The 7,173-nt window shown below is 48.4% G+C and overlaps 1 long non-coding RNA gene across 1 annotated transcript; it reads right to left on the minus strand.

Moving 5' to 3' along the window:
* Positions 1-4,100: 4,100 nt before the first annotated feature.
* Positions 4,101-6,844, minus strand: LOC116526998. Its single transcript, XR_004258337.1, has 3 exons — positions 6,708-6,844; positions 6,225-6,298; positions 4,101-4,413 (listed from the first exon to the last, which is right to left on the minus strand). It is a non-coding gene; the product is annotated as an uncharacterized LOC116526998 (long non-coding RNA).
* Positions 6,845-7,173: the final 329 nt, after the last annotated feature.

Here is a 7,173-nt window from a genome sequence, read left to right on the forward strand (position 1 = left end):
AGAAAAGTAACCACTGGTTTCTAAATTATTGATAATCTGAGAAAATTATTTCTAAGAGAAAATTATAGGACTTTCAAATATACAAAAACCCCTAGAGAGTGATATAACAATAGCACTTAATAGGGACATATTTAACACCCAATAGAGAACATTTTACTCTATTGGCTTCAGAGCTTGTTTTGGCTGCAGCTTGATTTCCACAGCCCCCATCCTCCCTCATCCCCACCTGTCCTGGGTCCTCAGCCTCATCTCACCACCCTGAGGTGGGTATAGAACTTCCTGTCCAGGTGTTTAGAATTCTATGCATTTATCTCAAAGCAACATACAGTGTTGTGTGCTGGGTTTTATATGCTGACATAAAAGGACTTGTTCTGCAATTTGCTTTCTTCTCTCCGTGTTATTGAGCTTTATCCTGTTGTTACCTGTAGACATGGCTCATTCTCATTGCTGAGTGGTGTCTATCTTACAGACCCTTTCTCTTCATGATGGGCATTTGAGTAAAGATCCTCTTTAGGATTTCCACGTGCTTATGTGGGTGAGTAAATCCTGAAAGTGGGGACATTACCTGTAAATATATTAAAGTACAACGTTTTCCAGTTAAAATGGAAAAATCTCCAGACTCAGCTGAAGCTACATTATCTGTTTCTTTAAGAATTTTTCTGTCCATAAACTCATTGTATTAGTCCATTCTTGCACTGCTGTGAAGAAATACCTGAGACTGGGCCATTTACAAAGAAAAGAGGTTTACTTGGCACATGGTTCTGCAGGCTGTACAGCAAGCATAGTGGTTTCTGCTTCTGAGCCTCAGGTAGCTTCCAGTCATGGCAGAAAGCAAAGGGGAACAGGTGTCTTACATAGCAGAGCAGAAGCAAGAGAGGGTGAGGGGGGAGGTGCTTCCCACTTTTTAACAACCAGATCTTGAGAGAACTCACTATCATGAGAACAACACCAAGAGGGTAGTGCTAAACTTTTCATGAGAAATCCACCCCCGTGATCCAACCACCTCCCACAGGCCCCACCGCCAACACTAGAGACTACAATTTGACAAGGGATTTGGTGGGGACACAAATCCAAACCCTGTAACTTGTCTTTTCTTCCTTCAGTCATTCAACCAACAATCTCTGAGAGGTAGGCATTGTGCTGGGGGCTAGCAACCAGTGGGAGTAAATCCTACAGGTCTCCACCTTTGTGGAGATTCCAGAGTAGGGCTGCCAAGATGTTCTTGCATTGTGCACAGTGCAGAGACAGGGGGCTCTGGGATATTCTGGCCCAGGCAACTCTATCCCTGAAAAATGAACATTCCCATCACATTCTATTCATGTATTTATAGTTTACCTGAAACCTCAGCTGCTCCACAGAATCACAACTCCCTGCAGCTCTCAAAAATGTCCCAGGGGTTAGCACTGACCAGCTTGCTGAGTTTGGAGGAACCACAGTGCACTCGGTATAGAACTCTTCCTGCTAGCTGCTCCGAAGTGAGCTCCTACTGATTCTATTTAGTTGGACTCTCGTATTCAGTGAGTCCAGGGGTTTTTCATGCACTGGGCATTTTTGAGAGTCTCCTATTTGCCCAGCTCTGTGAGGAGCACCCAGGATGTATCAGTGGTTCAGACTGACTTGGTTCCTGCTGAGGGGAATATCCATAAGACCAGTACCCACTGCAGAGATGGCATAGATGGCAGGGGAGGCTGGGAGGCCCTAACCCAGTCTTGAAGGGATGAGAGAAGGCTCCCAGGCTGGGATGGGAAGGATGAAAGGAGCAGACAGGCCAAGGGAGTGAGTCCTGGTTTGAGCAAAGGGCTGGAGCAAGAGAGAGCCTGGTCTCTGCAAGGATTCTGAAAGAACCTCAGGACAGGGGGCCAACGAGTAAGAGTGGGAGGGCAGAGGCTGTGCCCAATGAAGTAAGCCTTATCCTAAACTGTTCTTGATTTGGGGCGAAAGTGTTCCTGGAAAGGCAGATCAACAAGGGAAGGAGCATGGGCCAATTTTCAGCACATCCCTTGTGCTTCAAGTCCTCTCTTGGGTTGGGTGATGCCATGCAGGGACCCACACTTGCCTGGACTCCCCTTTCCACTTTTCAAACCTTTCCTGTCACTGAAGAGGGTACACCATTGGAGCCTGGTAAAGGTAGCCAGTATTCAGGGGATGTGCACAAACCTCATGCCCAAGTTTGTAAGGCTCGTCCAAATGCTGGCCCAGTTGGGGACCAGACACTAATGCTTGTCTTTCCATGGAGCCCACAGTGTGCTAGTTGGCAGGTGCATGGCAGATGCTCAGGGCTGTAGATAATGCAGGCTTTAATCCTATGAGTGGAGTCCGTGCCAACTCAGGAATTCAAGGATGTCTGTTCACCCAACTGACACTCTTACCCAACAAGCCAGTGAGAACAGCTTGAGGTCTGGAGGCCCCGTGCTTGGTATTTGCCCACTCTTGTATTTGAGTAACAGAACGGAGGTCACAGGCCCATGTCATAAACTTTGTACTTTATTTGAAACACTTTTCTGCCTCTGTTGGTGTCTCCAACACCATACTTAAGCTTACTTCAAAATGGCTTCTACATCTCTATTTTCCTTAAATATGCACACAGATAAGAAAAGATGGGGCGATTTATTTATTTATTTTTTTGAGATAGGATCTGGCTCTGTTATCTGGGCTGAAGTACAGTGGTGCGATCTTGGCTCAGTGCAAACTCCGTCTCCTGGGTTCAAGCAATTCTCTCACCTCAGCCTCCCAAGTAGCTGGGATTACAGGGGCACACCACCACACCCAGCTAATCTTTGCATTTTTAGTAGAGAAGGGGGTTTCACCATGTTGGCCAGGCTGGTCTCGAACACCTGACCTCAGGTGTCCACCTGCCTTGGCTTCCCAAAGTGCTGGGATTACAAGCGTGAGCCACTGTGCCTGGCCAAGATGGGGTGATTTTAATGTCCAGACACAAGTTGCCATTTAAGATGAAGCTTCAACTGTAATTTTGTGAAGTCCTGCCGAATATTTAAAGCTTACAGAAAGCATCTTTTCTCCCCAAGGCAAAAAGAGCCCTTTGATCATTGGTGGGACTTTGCAAAAAGCTGAGCTGCCGCTCAAAGAAATAGTTAACTATTAACTGCAAGTTTCTGTCTTGTTTATGGAGGGCCTGTTGAGAAGGCCCTTCAAACCCTTGGCACCAGGGTACGGTGAGGGGAATCTCATCATTCATTGGAAACTCCATCTCCGCCCACTGGGCTGAAGACTCTTCCAGAGATGGAACAAGAACCTCCTCTGGGGTAGCTGTGCTCATGGACACTGACTTGACAATTTCCAACCTCCCTCATTACCAAGTTCCTCTTCCCACCTGTGAAACCCAAATTCCATCTTTTTCTCCTTCCTCCTGTGTGGTAGAGTGAGGAAAGATGGGAACTGAGGGTAGAAACTCAGTCTTTTGAGAAGCGGGAGCTGATGGGAAGGAGGTAGAAACTTGGTCCTTTAGGCAGGAGGCTGCAGGCATTCAGGCCTGATCTGCCACATAAGGTAACTTCTTTCTCTTTTGAAAACTCGCCTTTCATGGGGCAGAGGGGTCCAAGGACTGCTCTGGACCACTTGGTGATCCCCCGGGCTGGAGTGGGGGTGTAGAACCCCAAATTCCATGTGTGGAGAAGACTCTGAAGCAGGTGTGAATGCCAGGAGAGGCGGGAGGAAGGACAAGGGCTCTATGTCAAGACCACAGACACAGGCCTGGCTAGCCTTCCCACACAGTTACTTGAACTGAGCTCTCCATAAGTACACATGGGTACACACCCAAGAATGAAATGGACAAATAGGAGGAGAAAGAGAAAGAATAGAAAAGAGAGCTGATGCATATATCCACAATCAGCACTGGTGCAGCCCTGAGCTTCCTGGTAAGAAAAGCAAAAAAAAAGAAAGCAGTGTGCTGTGCAGCTCTTATTATCTAATAAAAGAAAATATACCAGTTCTTAGGGGAATTTATTTTTTCTGGAAATAAATTATTGGAGGAATTTATACGACAGAACACCCCAGGGGAGCATCCTTGTGTTGGGAAGGAGGCCACCTCATCTGGCAGCCTCGGGCATTCCAGTGATGCAGGGGAGGGGCCCAGGCAGCTGTGCTGGTCCGAGGGGCTCCAGGGAGAAGGAGCTGTAACCTTGGCCAGAGGATGTTGTACAGAATGAGGCTGGTGGGGAGCTGGGGAGATGCCGGCAGGGATTACAAGTGGAGGTCGGGACTACCACCGTCAGTTCATCGTCGGCTATGTCTTGCCTCAGAGACAGGGCACAAGCTTCTCCTTAGGGACACACATGAAGAGGGGAGGCCGGAAGATTCAGGTGTGCTCTCTGGTCTGGACTGGCTGAAGGAGGGAGACTTTAACAGTCAGCATAGGTGGAGCAGTCCACCAAAGGCAGGAACACATCCCTTGGCCTGTGGGAGGAAGAAGCATAAGGACTGCAGCTCTGGCCTCTCTAGGCTCAGGGGCCTAGGGTGGAACAAGACTGGAAAAGTTGTGCTCGGAGGAAAGAAAGACGGGGTGGGAGAAGGACAGGGAGGGAGGAAGGGAAGGAGGGAAGGGGAAGAAGGAAGAAAGGCATGGAAAGCTGGGAGGACAGAGGGCAGGGCAAAAGGGAAAGGAGACACGGCCAAGGCTGTGAGGAGGAGTTCTGCTTTTATTCTGCTGTCTGGCTTCATGCCATTGCATGGGGTCTTGTAAAATAAAAAATGATACCCCGGGGGCTAATGGTTTTTATTTTAGAGGACCCCATGGGGAGATGTGGAAAGCTGTTCAAGTGGCCAGCCTTGGGAGCTGGCTTTCATGACGAAGGTTGTCTAGGGCTGTTCAAAGTTAACATGGCAGACTGGCAGAGTGCAGGAAGGTGAGAGTGTGGGGGAAGTTGTTCTACAGGGGACTGTGTAGGGTTTTGCTGGGAAGATAGACCTGGGTGGAGGTGAGACTGGTGGGAGCTACAAACGCTTCTCACTCCTGCGCCTTCCTTTGTCCTTCCAACAAAGCCACCACACATGTAGCATGGTCTTAAAAGCTTGTGGGGAGGAAAAAAGACAGACATTAACAGACCAAGGGTCTGACAGTTGCTGGAAGACAAAGGGTGGAGGGCCATGCTGTGGACAGGGAGGGGAGGAGGTCCTGAATCATGGCCGCTGCCCACAAGGCTTCTTGAGGCTCCCATGCTGAGGTGCCCTCCTGGCTGAGGGGCTGCTACTTCTCTGTTCCCCAACTTCTCCACCTGCTGGTGCAGCTTACCCTTGCTGTGCTAGGAGGGAACCTGCTAGGAGGGTCTTGGCATCCCTAAGCAGGGACCTCTTGCTCAGACATTGGGTAGCTGTGGAGGGAGCTCAGCCCCCATTCCTCCCCAAGCTCGTATCTCTAGAGCAGCAAGGCTCCCGGCTCCATTGGGGGAGAGCACAGGACAGCCAGGCAGCTGCCTCCACCAAGCCTTCATTCAACCACAGTCCTTCACTCCCAGCAGGACAGGACAACCCAGCCTCCTATGATCCAGGAGGACTCGACATGGCTCAGGACACCCAAGAAGAACGAATGGCCTATCCCTGAAAAGGCAAAGACACTTTAGGGCACAGAAAAGCATCTTAAAAGATATCAACTTTGACTCAGAGATTTCAAGAAGACGCTCTATCCAAAAACCAAAGAAGTGTCAAAGCTGTTGTAAATGTTTAAAAGAATAGCCCCCTTGATCACATTTTGAGTGAATTGTGAATTCCCTCTCCCTGGGTCTTCCTCATTCTTCTGTATCCTCCCCATTTTTGTACTGAATTTACAGCAGACTGAATTTCAAAGCTGATTTGAATGTTTAAATGTATGAGACACTCTTTGTTACTTTAGAATGAGGAAGGCATTAATTTTTTTACATTTTGATTTTTAAAAATTTTATAGAAAATTGCAAGTTTCATCAGGAAAAAACTTGTCTAGTTCTGCTTGAAATAACGTCTTATGGAAACTTTCAGAGTTTCAACAGACAAAATGCCCCAGGCTTTGGTTTTGCAGTTGGCGTCTACAGCTGAGCATAGTCCTTGAAGTAATCATGACTCAGCTTATTCAAAATAAACTCTTCAAGAATTGCAAACTCACCTCTCAGCGCATGACCTGTGACCTCCTGTCTCTCCATTACATCTGCTCAGAGTAAAGCCCAATGCCACTGACTCATGGGGGAACCACAGGCAGCAAATGGCCGGAGTTCACACACAGGAATGGGTGCACTCACCTGCAGTGTGACTCAGCAGACCGACGGAAGCCTTCAGGGCAGAGCACTAAGGGTGGCTCACTGCATCTCAGCATCTGTCCACGAGAAAAATGATGCCATGGTTATTTTGTGATTTTGGTGGTAGGCTGCTGGTCAGGTGTCTCCAAGCAAGATGGTCAAAATGGAAACAGTTGTTTCTTTGGGCAGGCAGGGGTCAAGGCTGGTCTGGAAAAGGCAGAGGCAGCTGCACCCTATTGAGCCATCAGCCAGCTTGAGCTACGTGTGCCCTGTCTGGGGGTTTCCTCTGCCCACAGGAGACCCTTTTCCATGCAGGTGCTAAGTGGCACCAGGCATGAGTCTGTTCCCACCCACTGAAGTTCCTTCTGCCACAAGCACCATGGTTTGTGCAAAAAAAGAAGTCTCTGCCCGAAAAACTAACCGAATGTTAGTGCCTGTTCTCAGGTCTTCCCATAACCCTGCTCTGCTCGGATTCCTTTCACCTACTTTGAAAACAGCCGAAGGGTTAAGTGACGGAGCCAGTCATCCCAGGCCACCTCAAAGCAGGGTTGCGAGCAGCAGGAGTTGGAGCTTTGTTGCAGTTGGAAGCTGAGTGTGAGACGGGACATTCAGGCACATTCAGGCACAGCTTATCTTTGAATACACACACAGGAGTTTCAGGAGCAGTTGGAGATAAACAACTGGCCAATAAGCACATGAAAAGACGCTCAACGTCATTGGTCATTAGAGACAGGCAAATCAAAACCACAGTGAGACTCCACTTGACTCCCACTAGGATGGCGACAATACAAACAAATAAAACGAAAGATCATTAGTGTGGATGAGGATGTGGAAAAACTGGAAACTCCAGACACTGCCGGTGAGAACGGAAAATGCTGCAGCTGTTTTGGAAACAGTTTAATGTTGCCTTAAAGAGCTAAACAGGGAATCGCACTATGACCCAGCAATTCCA

This window comes from Sapajus apella, unplaced genomic scaffold (assembly GCF_009761245.1).
Source record: "Sapajus apella isolate SASKATOON/1434 unplaced genomic scaffold, GSC_monkey_1.0 scaffold52, whole genome shotgun sequence".
NCBI classification, from domain to species: Eukaryota; Metazoa; Chordata; class Mammalia; order Primates; family Cebidae; genus Sapajus; species Sapajus apella.